The 18,870-nt window shown below is 34.6% G+C and overlaps 1 long non-coding RNA gene across 1 annotated transcript; it reads left to right on the forward strand.

Moving 5' to 3' along the window:
* The first annotated feature begins 10,106 nt into the window (after nt 1-10,106).
* LOC143078013 (uncharacterized) lies at nt 10,107-12,759 on the forward strand. Its single transcript, XR_012978994.1, has 3 exons — nt 10,107-10,207; nt 10,817-11,696; nt 12,425-12,759. It is a non-coding gene; the product is annotated as an uncharacterized LOC143078013 (long non-coding RNA).
* Nucleotides 12,760-18,870: the final 6,111 nt, after the last annotated feature.

The raw sequence follows: 18,870 nt of genomic DNA on the forward strand, positions 1-18,870 counted from the left end.
TTAAAGAGTATGGAAAAGCCTTGGTCTGACAAGCGAAAAATGTCGATAAGACGCACATCAGTAAATAAAAGTTCAAACCATAACCAGGATGGAGTACCACAAACCCCACATAAAACTTCTGTGGTGTAAGTATGATGCGTTAATAAAATCACATTTGGTGGTGAATGAGTAGTATAAACGGCCGCGAAGGTTAGAAATATGATGTTAATTGTCTTCTAATTGTTGAAATTATTATTCTTAAAATTTTAAATCAAAAGTTACCCACATCTAAAAATAAAGTTACGGACAGTCTGCTTAGTTTCGATCAAAAAGTTACGGACATCTTATGCATTTTTTAAAGTTGACCTTGCGCTTTAGTGAACTCTATATTAACAAATTTATGGTAATTGTTAGTCATTTCTTTATTCAATAATCCTATAAATATTTACATTCTGCATGAAAAACGTCGCAAAAGGTACATTTTGCATGAATTAAATATCAACGAGTTTAGAGTCCGCCATCTTGGGCTGTGGGTAACTTAAGTTACCCACAGCCGTTTAAGCACAGTGTCAGTGTTAAGTTTTTGTGTTTTGGTATTTTTTTCTTATTTTATGATCTAAATTTTTTTTTACCTTGACCTCCTTTTTAAGGTTCATTACTCAGTGTTAAGTTTTTGTGTTTTGGTCTTTTTTTCTTAAACCCTAAGCAATAGGTCAACTATATTTATTGTATCGAAGAATTGCTAGCTGTACATGCCTGTCTGGCATGGTTGATCTGACCTTGACCTCATTTTCATGGTTGATTGGTTAATGTTAAGTTTTTATGACAGTTGTAATAAAGCTTTATATTTAGGACTATCAACATAACATTAATAATTAGTAAAGAAGGCGAGTAATTTCAGTGTGTGCACTCTTGTTTTCTAACATGCAGGGTATTTCACCGTAACTATTAATTTGTCTTCCTGGTCCAAACAATCAATGTGTTTTCCACCTTGCCAACAGCCATTAAAAACAGTCGCAGGATTCCACTAGTATTCAGTATATAAAAGTGCAGTTATGATTTATGATAAAAACAAAAATTTAATTTAAAGATAGATAAATGGGACAATGGTTTTCTAATATACAGGGTACTTCGCAGTGACTATTAATTTGTGTTCCATCTTGCCAAAAGGTGACAATCATTTTGTTTGAAATGTATTATAATACATAAATAACTCTTGATAATTATCAGATGTTGTGTTCAACAAAGATGTCTCAAAAGTGCACACATTTAAATCTATTAGGCAGCTTCATTTATGTTGTTTTATTTGTCTTATGTTATATGTATGTATGATTTATACTATTAAATTTAGATATTTGTATATGCTTGTTCATCTGTCATTCAAACAATGTCATTATGTGGAAAGAAAGTTTAGGTACTCCATTAATTAAGGAGAAATGTTTTATCGAATAATTGCTGAATAATGCTTAATGAGGTTTGTGTCTCTGTTATTCTGTTGTAGTATCAAAAATTATGAAGCTGTGGTCACAGTAACTTGAAACTAAGTACACATGTTCATTATGGTATGAACTTTTTAAGATATATGGCAGTTTACCGTTATATCACAATTTTATAGTTCACTGAATATACTAAGAAATATGATAGTGTGAAACCAGTATATTTTTTGGTGAAGATTTGACATTGATTTGATTTTCGGTGTTAAAACGCTAATTTTAGCAACGATTTTGGGCTGTTTTCGTGGTGGCCATTTTTATTTGTGGAGGAAGCTGAAGTGCATGAAAAAAATCACTAACCTTATATAGGAAAACTGACAATCCTAGTCAATTAAAAATAGAGTTGTTGGGTTTCAAACTCACCACCTCTTTGCTGACTGGCTAGTAATTACAATTGTAACTACTTAAATCACTCTGCCACCTAGGCCCTTGGGATGAACAAGGTGAAGTATTTATTTAATATTGTTTTACATTGAAATTGTAGTCATTTACTTGAAACTTGGAACGCATGTTCATTATGGTATGATTTTTTTTAATTAAAACGACAATAAGGTTTTGACTAGATGTTCAGGGTTCACAGAACAAGGAAGTTTGATAGTGTGAGTTGGGAAAATATTTTGGTTCAATCTTTTTTCCTGAAACATTTGAACTTAAAACAATTCTTAGCAGAAAAATTTGTTACCAAACCAAGTTATCTCCTATGAAAAATAATAAGAAGATGTAGCATGATTGCAAATATGCCAACAGTATCCAGCTGAGTTCAAATGCAGAAGATACTCTCACTGTCAGCTTTTAAAGGACCTAAAATGAAAAATGTGAAACTATGTCCTGTTTTGCTTGCATATAGAAACACATCCATTTAACTCTACCAACTGATGATCAAGAGCTAAACAAAAATGCAAATGTTTTCTGTAATTGTCTCACTTGCGACTTTTTTGTTGCAGTATGTGAGACAGAGTTATTACTATCTGGCTGCGGTGTAAACTATTTGACTATAAAGCTTAACCTTTAAGAAGGTGGAAGACCTGTAGATTTCCATATGTCAAAAGTCCATGACCTCATTTTCATGGTTCAGCCTTGTGCTAATGCGGCGTAAAGCAACCAACAATCAATCAATCAGTCAATCATGGTTCAGCAACTGCTTGAAAAAAAAAAATTTTAATGTGAATTTCTGACTAATTATGAGTAATAGAATAACTGTATTTGGTATATGGATTCCTTGCAAAGTCTACATGTCCCTCAGACAGAAGTCATCTGACCTCAACCCTATTTCATGGATCAATGTTCAAGTTACATGATTATCTCGGTTTCTCAACTACTATAAGCAGTAGTGTAAATATATGTGGTGTATGGAATGAAGGTAATGGGAACATGTAATTCTTGCAGGTTTCATATGTAGATTGGTGATTTAAACTTCAATATGCTTGATGACAATAAAAGCTCAACTTTAAATGATTCTTGTGATATTTTCTGTATTAAAAACATTATTAATAAAGCAACATGTTATAATAGAAATTCGAAACCAACTCTTCTTGATGTAATTTTAACTAATCAAGAAAATAAATGTGGTAAAAGATGTAATTTTGGATGTGGCTTAAGTGATGTTCACAACCTGATTGGGGTTCAAATAAAATGTGAACGACCTAATATCAAACCAAAATACAGAAAATGTAGAAGTTTTAAAAATTTTGATGTAAATGATTTTTTATCTGATTTGAATGAGTTAAATTGGGATGTTGACCCTCATAATAACATAAATACTGAGTATGAAAACTTCAACAAGAAGTTTATTGAAACAGCAAATAAACATGCACCCTTTAAAGAAAGAAAAATACTATCTAAACAGATACCATACATGAACAAACAGTTATAATCTGCAATTTATAAAAAGAAAATGCTGTACAACAAATTTCAAAAAATGAATAACAGCAAGACATGAGATGCATACAAAACACAAAGAAATTTTGTCACTAAACTTAAAAAACAATCCATAAATAGATACTTCATAGAACGCTGCACAGGTGGTCCTAAGTCGAAAGATTTCTTGCCAACAGTTAAGCCATTCCTTACAAACAAAGGATGCACCAGCCAAAAAGAAACCATACTGCAGGAAAACAACAAAATCATCACGAACTAACAAGCAATATCTGAAATTTTTAATGACTTTTTTGTTAATGTTGCAAAAAACATTGGTGACAACAACATACAGGTGAATGACAAACACCCAAGTATAGAAGCTATAAGTAATAAATACTCAAACGGGTCAACATCAAATAAACTTATTTTTCAGCCTTTAAATGAGGAATTTGTTTCTAAAAGAATTGGTAAAATAAATGTTAAAAAGGCTACTGGTATAGATGGTATATCACCAAAAATTTTACACGCTGCTAAACCTGTAGTGATTAAACCTATCACACAGCATGAAATTTATCATTATCCACTTTCCATTTTTCCAGACTCATTAAAAATTGCCCAAGTGGCACCTGTTCACAAAAAAAACCAGTGTTCTTGAAAAGGGTAATTATAGACCAGTTAGTGTTTTACCTGCTATATCTAAAAATTTTGAAACAGCCATAGAAAATCAACTCACTAAATACTTTGATGATATTTTCGACCATTTTCTTGCGGCATTTCGAGCTGGTTATGGCTGCCAGTCAACATTACTCAAAATTTTGGAAGATTGGAAAAAGGCACTGGATAACAATAAATATTTAGCGGCTATATTAATGGACCTAAGTAAAGCCTTTGACTGTCTCCCACATGATTTACTTCTTTTGAAATTGGAAAAATATGGCCTTAGTCCATCTGCTCTGGAATTACTCAAAAGCTATCTGACTGCAAGAAAACAGTGTGTAAAAATAGGCCAGAGTATTAGTCAAATGCAAGATATATATAAAGGTGTTCCTCAGGGATCTATACTAGGCCCTGTATTATTTAATGTTTTTATAAATGATATTTTTCTTTTTGTCAAACACTGTGATTTATACAACTATGCTGATGATAACACCCTCTCAAAAACAGGTACTACTTTGGAATCAGTTATTAAACCCTTAGAGGAAGACAGTAATTCCCTAATCTCATGGTTCTCTTTCAACAAAATGCAGGCAAACCCAGAAAAATTCCAGGCAATTTCCATAGGTAAAAAAACACACACTCAAAATATTACTTTCAACCTAAATGGATTCAACATAAAATGTGACGACGAAAAGAAACTTCTCGGTGTAACAATAGACTTTAAACTGGATTTCAACACTCACATCTCAAATATTTGCAAAAAAGCTGCACGAAAACTAAACGTTCTAAAAAGAATTGGCACTCATCTCACCAGACTTTCAAAACTTACAATATACCACTCATTTATCATGTCAAACCTCAGCTACTGTCCTCTTACATGGCACTTCTGCAGTGAACAAAACACAAAGAAAATAGAAAAAATACAAGAAAGAGCACTCAGATTTATTTATGACGACTACACAAATTCTTACAATACACTTCTTGAACAATCTAAGCTACCAGCACTAAAAATCAGAAGATTGAGAACCATGGCATTAGAGACATATAAAATAATAAATAAATCAAGTCCAGAATTCCTACATAATTTAGTAAATATTAAAGAAAATTCATATAACTTCAGGTACAAAGGCATAGCAGATATACCACGGCCAAAAACAACAAGGTATGGTAAGAAAAGCTTTAGTTATGAGGCAGCAATACTCTGGAACTCCTTGCCAAATGAGGCAAGGAGCTTATCAACTTTTGGCCAGTTCAAAAATTTTATCTCCACCTGGTGTTTTTCAGAAAAATGTACATGCAGTTCTTGTAAATAATGTACTTACTTGCTGCCCCATAACTTGATCTCGAAGCCTGCTGTTTTTTTTTTTTTGTTTTTTTTTATGTTTTATTTTTTTGCAGTTATTTTATTTTTTATTTAGCCATTTATTTCTTTTGCTTATGCATTACCTTTGCTATAGCTGCATGCAGTCTTTTGTTTGTGCTTAAAGTGTTTAAGTTTGCATGTGCTACTGTTATATAAATACTATGTGCCACTGTATATGTGCTGATATTAGACATTTGTTTTAATCTATCTTGCTTAGCTTTTATTCTGCATGTGCTATCTATGTATTAATATATATGTGTGATGTCTGTATGTTTGTGTTGTATGTGTATCTGATGTTATTACATGTATGTTTTGTTTATTGATATCAGTCGGTTAAAGAGCTCTTAAGAGCTCAGGTTCTTTGTTATTATGTATATATATGCAACCCGACTTTAAATAAAGATTACTTTACTTTACTTTTTTTACTTTACATATGATCTTGACCTTATTTTCGTGGTTCATTGATCAATGTTAATTTTCAGAAACCTATTATGTGTCCAATATTTAATTACAATCCAAATTCAGACCTGTATCAAGTGCAAATATTGTCCATTTTTGCCCAATTGTTCAGGGTTGGACATCTGCAGTTGTTTCCAGCTGCATTCTGCGAAGCAATTTATTGCATTTCGGTCGGATTTTGAGTACTATCAGCAATAGGTCAACTATATTTGTTGTATGGAATGGTTGTAAGGTGTATAGGATTTAATGGCAGTTATCAACTGACCTTGACCTCATTTTAGTGGTTCATTGGTCAATGCTAATATTTTTGTTTTGGTCAGTTTTCAAGTACTATAACCAATAGGTCAAATAGTTTTTAGTGTATGGAATGATTGTAAGGGGTACATTTCAATCTGTCAGGTTTATCCTACCTTGACCTAATTTTTTGTGTGTTTTGGTCAAGTACTATAAGTAATAGGTCAAATATGTTTCATTTTCAAGTTTCAGTAGTAAATGTTATTTTTGTGTTTTCAAGTCTGTTTTTCAAAAACTGAAAGTAATATGTCAGATAAATTTGGTGTATTGAATGATAGCAATCTAGATGTACATGTCTGTCTTGCCTGGTTCATCTTGACCACGACCTCGTTATCTATAACATTGATTATGTTATATTAATGTGATACCTGTGGTAAAAACCATCATGTACAACTTTTTTTCCGACGTAGTCGGTATAGTTTCGGTTTGTGCCCTTTGAACTTAAGGACGCTTAACTATGGCAACAGAATACGCATGCTCGAAAATCCTTTCTGTGATTGGACAAAATGCTGTCATGGTGGGTGATTTGGTTGTGTTTGAAAAAACGTCTCGTTAATTATATCGTGATGGAAAGCAAGTGAAAAACTATAAATAATTGAACTAGATCTCAATCTCATTAAAATCCGATGTTCTGATACGCTACCCTCCACTAGTATGAACATCGGATTTTAATACTAGTGGAGGGTAGCGTATCAGAACATCGGATTTTAATGAGATTGACTAGATCTTACAAAGATTTATATTTTTATTAAAATAATTGTTTCTCCAATAGCTCTTTGCATCCGTGACAGCTGTTTATTCGGGACAATTATATAATTTTTAATGTAAACTTTGTTGTACGAACGTACATGACTTTTAGAACGCACCTACGCATGCGATATTTCCGCGGGGTTTTGGTGAATGTAAACAGAAAGATACGAGGACCGAATACTGAACACAAACAGAGAAAACGTTATTTAAATATTATCTTTGTGCTTCTGAAGGTTATCGAAATGATAGGTTGGTTCCCTTCGTAAAACATTCAGTATGCCTTCGGAATATACAAATATTAACAAGAATTTCAATAACGGCCGGGAAACAGACTATCGAAATGATAGTTTAAACATATACTCAAATTTAAATACGTCGGATATCTTTTTTAAAGATAGTTCTTGTTTAACATAAATTCAATGATATGTGAAAAAGACAAGACATGTGCACTCTTGTTTTGGAATCTGTTATAGATACAGAATCTTGCAGATGAAAGAATGTTTGATATGTCAAGATTACCTAGTGTGCAAATAGACCAGTAACCATAGAAGTTATTGCCCTTTAATGCAGATTTTTACTTATTTTTGAAATTTTTTATATAATCTTGAAATCTATAACAGATGGAGAAAAACAGTAAAAAAAGCAAAAATTACCAGCCTGGTTTATAAATCTACAGTACAGTTAGCATGACTGAAGTCATCAATGGATTTATTAACAGAAGTTGTTGCCCTTGATTTGTAGACTTATGAAAATGATTGACATAGAAGTCAAATTATAGAATTTTTTAGTCGATTTATGATTGAAGATGTAACCTTTTAATGACGATTTTCAACCATTTTGCAGAAACTTGAGTAGATAGACAGAAATAGTTAGTGGCAAAAACTGATCAGTTGATCTGTTATAGAAGAAATAGTCCTTAAATGAAGATGTTTACCCATTTTTGTGTGAAAACTATAGCTGATACTGAAAATATAAATTAGAAAAATGAGCAGCAGGATAGGATTTACAAATGGGTCAACAGCACTGAAAATATCACTTGGGTCCTGGAAGGAGTTATGGTCATTAATTAAGATTTTTACTACATTTTGTGTTTTTGCAGACACTGTAGAAGATAGAGAAATAAAATAAAGTTTAAAATATGGACTAAAATATTTGAACTCAACTGTATATTTGACTTGATAGGATTTCATTGATTGGGTATTTTTATGCCCCACCTACGATAGTAGAGGGGCATTATGTTTTCTGGTCTGTGCGTCCGTTCGTTCGTCCGTCCGTCTGTCCCGCCTCAGGTTAAAGTTTTTGGTCAAGGTAGTTTTTGATGAAGTTGAAGTCCAGTCGACTTCAAACTTGGTACACATGTTCCCTGTGATATGATCTTTCTAATTTTAATGCCAAATTAGAGATTTTACTCCAATTTCACGGTCCAATGAACATAGAAAATGATAGTGCGAGTGGGGCATTCGTGTACTGAGGACACATTTTCTTGTTTTTATCAATTTTAGTGTATAAAGGTTTACCTTGTATCTTTAATATAAACAGTCATAACATTGTATTGTATCAATTTTATACAGAAATGGCAGGTTTGGGAAACAAGCGTTGTGAGCCTCTTGTTTTGTTTTCTTGCTCATCAATGCCTGTCAGGGGCGGATGCAGGAATTTTCGAAAGGGGGGGGTGCTAACCCAGGGAACCCAGGGCAAAGGGGGGGGTGCAAAACATATGTCCCGATACAAATGCATTGATCGGCAAAAATAAAGGGGGGTGCGCACCCCCGGAACCCCCCCCCCCCTGGATCCGCCACTGCCTGTATTTAAATCCACTTAATTGGTTGTTTAATTTAAGTGCATAAGGCAATGAATTTGATCCACAATCGTATAAAAAGGTAGAAAAAAAATTCAAAAACAAAATCCAAAGCAGTATGTTTATCATATACAATTGCAATTTTATGTTCGTTTCATACTAACTTGTTCTCATGCTTGATGCCTTTTGTTACAAAGTTTCCGACCGTCATATTTCAATGTTCATTGACCTTATTTTTCTGGTTTAGCAACTGTTGAGTTTTTTTCGTCATACGAAATACTCAATTAGTAGAAGTGTTGGGATAACTTTAATAGTATATGGGATCCTTACAAGTGAAGGCTTACATATCCGTCAGACAGGGTTCACATGACTTCAACCTCATTTCATGGACCAATTAATAATTTGGTTATACCTGTCCGACTAGCAGGTTTCGTCTGACCTTAACCTGGTTTTCGTGGATCATTGGCCAAGGTTAATTCTACTGGGTTTTGTCGGATATCAGATACTATAAGCAATAAGTAAATTAGATTTGGTGTATGGAATGATTGCAATATGTTCAAGTCTGTCTTGGCAGTGTTCATCTGACCTTGAAATTATTTTCATGATTCATTGGTTTACACAAGATTTAGAGATTGCAGTAGCTCCTTTATTGCTCTTTGATCAAACTTTTTGTTTGTGTTCTAATTTTACTTCAGTCTTTCAATATTAATAAATCTTTAATCTTGATCACACAAACTGTTGACATGTCATCAGTCATGTAGTCAAGACATTTTAATGTTTTCCTTTGTTGCAGCAAACATAATTTCTGACAAAAACTTAACCAAAATGTACATGTATAATATAGCATAGCACACATAGCAATAGCCATACATTGACATTAAGGGAATAACCATTTTACTTCAAGGAAGGGTATGTTCTTTTTTATCTGCGTCAGCTTCGTTGGGTTTTTTTTTTTTTGTTTTTTTTTTTTAGTTTTTCGACGCTATCAATCGAATTATTTTCACAATTTGACACTATAAAGAAAAGGGAAAAGAAAGTCACGTATGTATTGAGCCATGACTATAATATAGATTAAGTCCCATATTGAAACAAAAAGTCACACAAAAACAGCATTGGTAACTGGTTCGTTCTTAAATTTGGAGAAAAAAAGCATAAGAAATAGTTGTCGTTCTGCATTATCAGACTTTTATTGCTCAAAAACTCTCCGGTGTACGTACTCTGTAGTACGTTTAAGAGTGTTTAGGCAAAAGGTTATGATTTTTTTCTTTCCTGTATTATTGTCAATTTAAGTAACATATGTTTCGGGGGTGTTTTACATTCATTTCCTTGATAGGAGTCTACTCCTGAAATCAGAAGAAAACCTACATTAACATATTCAGTTTTTAACATTTAACATTATCATTAAACGTTCATATTAAATCTCAAAAGTAAATAGAACGAACTATTTTTAAAGTGAAAACAATAGTCGATGTGTATATTTGACGAATCGGAACAATTGTTTTATAATCTTGATTAACTGACTTTCAATATTGTCATGGACAACATTCCAAAATTAAAGTAAGTATTTTTTTTTTTTTTTTTATTTGTTTGATCCACAAAATTTGTTCAATACATTTGTTGTTGTATTATATTACTAAGATGTGAATAATGTTGCTGAAAAACAGTCTGCCATTCGTGCTCTTCCCGCTAATATTATGCTTGGATCTTTTGCATTTCATTTAACTACAAATAAAATAAAACATATAGTACCAGTCTCACAACAAACACCCTCCCAGACCAACCGAGTAACTGACAAATTAACGTATAGCACGTTGGTTAAATTATTTTACATATATTTACTCAAATTCACGTTAAATTACAAATCATCAATTGGTCTTCAACACAGCGAAAAAATTTCTCATCCGAAGGCGGGCTTCGGTTAACCCCTAAACAAAAACTATATTAGTTCAGTCAAAAATGGACCTCATACTAAACTCCAAAACATATAAATGAACTAAATTTAACATCATACAAGGAAAACAAAGGCAAAAGGCTGGCTGTCAGAAGTAGAAATATTTTGATATTGACCCTTGGCCTTGTTTAAAAGTAGAAAGGCCGATCTGTAACATTGTGTAAAATGAGTAAATTAATTACTAGAACTTAATAATTTGTTCAAATATATTACAGTTTGCATGGTCTGTCTTCGCCACGAGGGTTAACACCTGAGAAAAGAAATAGAACATATAGAAAATCGTCAAGGAAACAAGTTAAAGAAGAATTTATATGTCCAATATGCAAGGATTACTACAAGACACCCAAAGGCCTTCCATGTCTTCATTCTTTCTGCAGAACTTGTCTGAAGGGTCATATATTGACTGTTAAGCGTTCGTTTCCAGTTCGGGGGTCCAATTTTAATTGTCCAGTATGTCGAATGATGATCATGCCACCAGATGCGCTCCAAGCCAGGCGAGACTGGGTGGACCAATTCCCAAACAACCATCAGATGATCCGTTTGATGGAGAAAGTGTTTCCAGATGTCAAATGGCGGCCATGTGTCCCATGTAAATCTAGGAACGTAAATCAAATGGCAGTTCGGACGTGTGTAACTTGTAAGGAAGACTATTGTCAGGAATGTTCTAACTTTCATAAACGCTTCAAAGCAACAAAACAACACATGCAGGCAGAAATAAAATACAACATCCATCGCCCAATCGACGATATGTCGGATGACAACAGATCTGTATCTGACAGAGGGCAAAACCAATTTCACATCGAGGCGAAGTTTAACCGAAGATTAGATTTGAACTTTGCTGAAAAATCCCCAGGAAACATAACTAGTATTGTTTTTGTTGACAATGACAATATTGTTTTGAGCGATGGATTCGATAAGAGACTAATGCTGTACCGCGATTCGCAGGCAGAGATCTCGGCTGTTTTAGGCAAAATTAAATGTGTATCGATTCTCACTGGTGAGACAAAATGGGAACAACCAGCAAATACGCCTCGTGCTGTGGCCTTGTGTGGCAATAAAATATTTGTTGCTAATATCAAAGAAGAAAAAATACAGGTATGTTTTTATATAAAAATTTGAAGATCATGTGGTATGGTTGCCAATGCGACAACTCTTCACAGGACAAAAAAATAACGTTAAAGTTAGCAGCTGCCTAGTCTTCTTTTTGTGGGTGGGGAATGAAAGAAGATTTAAGGCATACAACAATAAGACAGCAACAACAACAACAACACAAATTTTAAACAAAAGGCTTAATTTAAATGTAACGTTTTATACCGCATATCCAGCTCTTAACTACCCTAAGTTATTATAAGAACTCGTTTTTCGAATACTGCAACGCATAAAAATTCAATAACAAAGATTTTGATCACATTGCGGATGTACCCGTTGGTACCAGTGGCGGATCTAGACATTTTTTTAAGTGGGGGCCCACTGACTGCCTAATAGAGGGCCCGATCCGGTCACGCTTCAGTGATTCCCTATATAACGGCAACCAAATTTTTCACATAAAAGGGGGCCCGGGACCCCTGCACTCCCCCCCCCCCCCTAAATCCGCTTCTGGGTACAACATTATTTTTCAAATGAAGGCACGACTCTATAATGTATATATACCACGAAGGTGATAGTTTGACGTGATATGCACAATCTGATTAAATTCAGACCTTTCACTTAGCTCCATTCGATGAGCATCATTCAAATACTTTTAAACAGATTGTGAGATGCACAAATTAATGCCAAAAAACAGCTAGATTTCCTTAGTTTTTCTGAAATTTTATTTTATTCAGGTTTTCTCGAGAAATGGCAGATTTATTCAGACATTGTTGAACAGACGGAACAAGATTCGACGTCCACAAGCTATTTCTGTGAACCCGGATGGAAGTAAATTGGCTGTCTGTGTAAGTCCGCCAGACGAAAGTGACTATATATTAGTGTATGATTTAGTATACCATGGAAAGTTTGTTGAGAAGGAACCAGAAAAACAAAAGAGTTCTACTTGCACGATTTCGTGAAACGTATCGCAATAAATTCCACAACGTTAGATAGTGGATTGTAACCACAGAGAGATGTAAAACATCTGGGTTTTTTATAGGACATTGGTGAAAAAAGAATCATTGGAGTCTAAAAAAAACTTCTGTCCCTGATAGTTATTGAAAACAAAATAGTTTGTTATTTGGTATTGTACTGTATATAACCGGTCTATATATATTAAAATATTGTGTTTGCTGATCCAAATGGGTTGCAAAATAGCCCGACTTTTTCAGCGGTTGTCACATGTGGAGCAGAATTTGCTTACCAATTCTAGGCACCTGACACCTACACAGGTTTTTTTGTGGGTTCGATTTTTTTAGTCTTATCAAGGACTTGTATAGTAAGTCTTACTATACAAATCCTTGGTCTTATGTATTTGTATACAGTTGTTCGTCTTTTGGTCCTTTAGTTTATTTTTGACTTACGAATTTGAATGTCTCTATTGTATCTTTCGTCTCTCTTGTACTGCAATTTAACTGTTTTTGTTTTGCTTTGTTTGTCTTTTCTGAAAGCATCCCATAATCGTATGCAGTAGAGTTCGTTTTTGTGTCGATATATTAATCTGAACAAAACATTTGATTAAGTTTGCGATCTTGAAATAACTTTCAAACCTCCTATACTTTTTATAATTATCATCCAAAATGTGTGTATATCTCATTTTAAACAAATATCAACATGATTAAATATTTATGGTGTTAACTCCCTCGTGCATTTGAAGGCTGACCATAGATGGATTTAGTTATTATTCAAGACCCTTTTTGGCCTGTTTTTGTTCTAATACATCCCTGGTTTTCAATTATTAGGCTTTGCGCGTTTCTGAACAAACAGAATACAGGAAAGTACATCGGACCTATGCATTTATAAAGTGTTGTTTTCTTATTTATCATTTTGAAAGAAAGCACAAAATATTTGTACAATGCTGTGTATCTGTATATAATAAGGCTTAAACTATTATTGAGACCGAACTCTGATCTCGGACAGGCAAATCAACCGGTCATGCGGCGAGACATCTTGACCATCCCTCATCCTTTTTCACAGTGAGAGAAATATCAAAACTTACACAACAAAAATGACAACAAACACTATAAAGAGCACAAAATCGGAATCCCATCATTTTCAAACGTAGCCAGACGAATGTTTCGACATGGTAAGTTCTCTGTAGTCTTGGTTCCTCGTACATTATTTTCAAAACTAAAAACGGACTTGCAAGAAGAATAAATTTACAGTGAAGCTTGGGAAATCGAAAATATTCCACCAGGTGACCAGGATAGTCTTTTAAGTAATGTTTACATGTCATAAAGTAATAAATAACATATTAATTGCATGAGTATTCAAAAAAAGAAAAAAAACTGCATGATTAATAATATAGACCATACCTATTTTAATGTCCCAGATGGGCATTTTGACCCTATTCAAATAGAAAATAATTTGAACAATTCCAACCTAAACTAGACGAAAAGTCAAGCTACATGGTTCGCTACGAAAATTACGAATTAAGGGACAGGATAGTTGATATACAAACTCGATCGATGAGAGACAATTTGATATTTCGCGGGATCCCCGATGTTTCTGATACCAAACAACCTGAAAATACGGAAGAAAAACTTCAATCATTTTTAACAAATGAACTTGGAATCGAAAACAATATTCCATTTCACGTGGTACATAGACTGAAACCGCGCCGAGATAGAGGTCCGAGGGGAATCGTTGCCAAATTTGAAAAAAGAAAGGACCGCGAAATGGTGATGGCGGCTGCAAGAGAAAAATTGAAAGACATGGACACTCAGTTTCGTGTCCATGAACAATTCCCAGCGGAAGTTATTCAGAGAAGACGTGAATTGGTGCCGATCATGAAGAATGCAAGACAAAAAGGACACGTTGCACATTTACGTGATGATAAACTGTATATCAACAACAAGAGATTCTTCCCGCATCCACCACCGCAAATGCCACCTAGACCACCGTTCCAAAACCAGCGACCAATGGAGCAAAGACCACCTCCTCCTTTTCCTGGTATATAGGGATGTTGTGCAAGAGGAACAGAAAGAGATATCAGCACTAGTGAAAATCGAACTAACAATGCGGAACCTATTTTTTCTGAATTAAAAATTTGTTTTCTTAACGTATGTGGTATAAAACAAAAACTGTTATGTCCTGAATTTATAGAGATGATAAATATTATGATATTTGTTTGTTTACAGAAACAAAACTGTCTGACATTGATATATTAAATATACCTGATGACTATAGGTATTATTCTAAAATTAGAAAAAAATGTAAAAGAAAATCAGGGGGGATTGTAGTTATGTATAGAAATAAGTTAAAAGGTTATTTAAACTTTATAAATACAGATTGTGAATTTGTACAGTGGGTTATGGGCGTCAAGTTGGTTACCTATTCCCTATTCCCTATTCGTTACCTATTCCCTATTCCCTATTCGTTGCCTATTCGTTACCTATTTCCTATTCCCTATTCGTTACCTATTCGTTACCTATTCCCTATTCCCTATTCGTTACCTATTCGTTACCTATTCCCTATTCCCTATTCGTTGCCTATTCGTTACCTATTCCCTATTCGTTGCCTATTCGTTACCTATTCCCTATTCCCTATTCGTTGCCTATTCGTTACCTATTCCCTATTCCCTATTCGTTACCTATTCGTTACCTATTCCCTATTCCCTATTCGTTACCTATTCGTTACTTATTTGATTTTTAATATCCTTCCCCCTTTTTAATTATGGCATGGAATAGTTTAATATGGCTGCCGTTACCATGGAAACGGCACAATTGTGAAAAAAATCAGTTTTTGGTTTTTGGTGAACTGTTTGGATATGCTTCAACTCAGAATCATCATATTTTAAAACAATGTAGGTGCCCACTATATACAGGTGTTGGATGATTTTGGCGATCATTGGAACTACTATGTTGCCATGGAAACTACACCAAAATTTTCAAAATTCTAAAAATGCTCAAAACTTCATGAAACTTCACAGTAATGATGAGCAACATTGGAGTTGGAATTTCCAAAATAGGTCTTGTTACCATGGAAACAATGCAAAAAGGTCAAAAATTTCAAAAATAAGAATTTTCCGCAAACTGGATGAAACTTTACAGGAATGGTAACTGGCATAGGCAGAGTTGGATTTTGAAGTTAGAATTTTCAAAATGGCCGCCGTAACCATGGAAACAGCAAAAATATCAAAAATTCAAAATGTTCAAACTTAATGAAACTTTGCAAAAATGTTACTAGACATCTGTAGATGCTCTCTTTGACTTTGGAATTGTCAAAATGGCTGCCGCTTTACCTGGTAATAGGGGGAAGGGGTGCCTTCCGTTATTGCTAGCAATTACAAATCTAGTTGTTAATAGTCTTACATATGGTAATAGTTCTGAATTGGTTGAGGTAAAATGATCTTTTTATGACCTATTTATATGTGTTTGTGCTCAACCGATCCTTTTACTTCATGTTCGATACGCATTTGTTCCTTACTTGTTTTTTATACGTTCTACCTTTTAACTGCTTTATGTCCGTATGTTTGAAGATGGATCTTGGTTCGACGGGATGAAATCACCGTGTTAGCGCTTGCGTAAAAACGAAGATGTGGTATGATTGCCAATGAGACAACACTCCACATTAGACCAAAATGACACAGAAATTATCAACTATAGTTCACTGTACGGCCTTCAACAATGAGCATAGCCCAAACCGTGTAGTCACCTATAAAAGGCCCAGACATGACAACCTCATACAATTCAAACAACAAAACTGACGGCCGTATTTCATATACAAAAAAATAAACGGAAATATGTAACACAAAAACAAACGATAACTACTTAATTTCAGGCTCTTGTCTATAGCTAGGGACAGGCACATACTTACATAATGTGGTAGAGTTAAACATGTAAGCAGTGTGTACATCGTTTCGGAGCATGCTATTACCTTGTTTAATTCGTTCCATCACTCGCTTATAATTCGCTTATAATACGTGTTTCTTACGTTGCACCTTTTAAAACATGATTTTCAATTGTTTTGTTGTCTCTGGTGGAAGATTTGGGCTCTTAGAGGTGATATAACTCTATAAGTGCATTTGTATCCGTTCCAGCGGTCGGATAATACCCTGTTAAATATTCGTTACTAATTCGCTTTTAAAAAGTTTGTTATACGTTGCACCTTTTAGAAAAGGATTTCCAATTGTGTTCATATCTCTGGTGGTAATAATGTGTTCTTATAGATGAAATACCCCTATAAGCGCATATGTACTCGTTCCAGCGATCGGTTAATACCCTGTTACCTATTCGTTACCTATTCGTTACCTATTCGTTACCTATTCACTTATAGTACGTTTGTTGTACGTTGCACCTTTTAGAAAAGGATTTTCAATTAAATTCATATCTCTGGTGGTAACAATGTGTTCTTAGAGATGAAATGACCCCATTAGAGCGCATGTACCCGTTCCAGCGCTCGGTAAATAACCTGTTACCTATTCGTTACTTATTCGCTTTTAATGCGCGGGGTATACGGTGCACCTTGAAATAAATCGTTTTTTAATTGTGTTCAGGTCTCTGGTGGTAAGAATGTGTTCTTAGAGATGAAATTACCCTATTAGCGCGCATGTACCCGTTCCAGCGCTCGGTTAATACCCTGTTACCTATTCGTTACCTTTTCGTTACCTATTCACTTATAATACATTTTTTTATACGTTGCACCTGTTAGAAAAGGATTTTCAATTATGTCCATGTCTCAGGTGGTAACAATGTGTTCTTAGAGATGAAATTACCCTATTAGCGCTCATGTACCCGTTCCAGTGCTCGGTAAATAATCTTGTTACCTATTCGTTACCTATTCGCTTTTAATGCGCGGGGTATACGCTGCAACTTGAAATAAATCGTGTTTTAATTGTGTTCATGTCTGGTGGTAACAATGTGTTCTTAGAGATAAAATGACCCCATTAGAGCGCATGTACCCGTTCCAGCGCTCGGTAAATAACCTGTTACATATTCGTTACTTATTCGCTTTTAATGCGCGGGGTATACGGTGCACCTTGAAATAAATCGTTTTTTAATTGTGTTCAGGTCTCTGGTGGTAAGAATGTGTTCTTAGAGATGAAATTACCCTATTAGCGCGCATGTACCCGTTCCAGCGCTCGGTTAATACCCTGTTACCTATTCGTTACCTTTTCGTTACCTATTCACTTATAATACATTTTTTTATACGTTGCACCTGTTAGAAAAGGATTTTCAATTATGTCCATGTCTCAGGTGGTAACAATGTGTTCTTAGAGATGAAATTACCCTATTAGCGCTCATGTACCCGTTCCAGTGCTCGGTAAATAATCTTGTTACCTATTCGTTACCTATTCGCTTTTAATGCGCGGGGTATACGCTGCAACTTGAAATAAATCGTGTTTTAATTGTGTTCATGTCTGGTGGTAACAATGTGTTCTTAGAGATAAAATGACCCCATTAGAGCGCATGTACCCGTTCCAGCGCTCGGTAAATAACCTGTTACATATTCGTTACTTATTCGCTTTTAATGCGCGGGGTATACGGTGCACCTTGAAATAAATCGTTTTTTAATTGTGTTCAGGTCTCTGGTGGTAAGAATGTGTTCTTAGAGATGAAATTACCCTATTAGCGCGCATGTACCCGTTCCAGCGCTCGGTTTATACCCTGTTACCTATTCGTTACCTATTCGTTACCTATTCGCTTATAATACATTTTTTTATACGTTGCACCTGTTAGAAAAGGATTTTCAATTATGTCCATGTCTCAGGTGGTAACAATGTGTTCTTAGAGATGAAATTACCCTATTAGCGCTCATGTACCCGTTCCAGTGCTCGGTAAATAATCTTGTTACCTATTCGTTACCTATTCGCTTTTAATGCGCGGGGTATACGCTGCAACTTGAAATAAATCGTGTTTTAATTGTGTTCATGTCTGGTGGTAACAATGTGTTCTTAGAGATAAAATGACCCCATTAGAGCGCATGTACCCGTTCCAGCGCTCGGTAAATAACCTGTTACATATTCGTTACTTATTCGCTTTTAATGCGCGGGGTATACGGTGCACCTTGAAATAAATCGTTTTTTAATTGTGTTCAGGTCTCTGGTGGTAAGAATGTGTTCTTAGAGATGAAATTACCCTATTAGCGCGCATGTACCCGTTCCAGCGCTCGGTTTATACCCTGTTACCTATTCGTTACC

This window comes from Mytilus galloprovincialis, chromosome 6 (assembly GCF_965363235.1).
Source record: "Mytilus galloprovincialis chromosome 6, xbMytGall1.hap1.1, whole genome shotgun sequence".
Classification (NCBI taxonomy): Eukaryota; Metazoa; Mollusca; class Bivalvia; order Mytilida; family Mytilidae; genus Mytilus; species Mytilus galloprovincialis.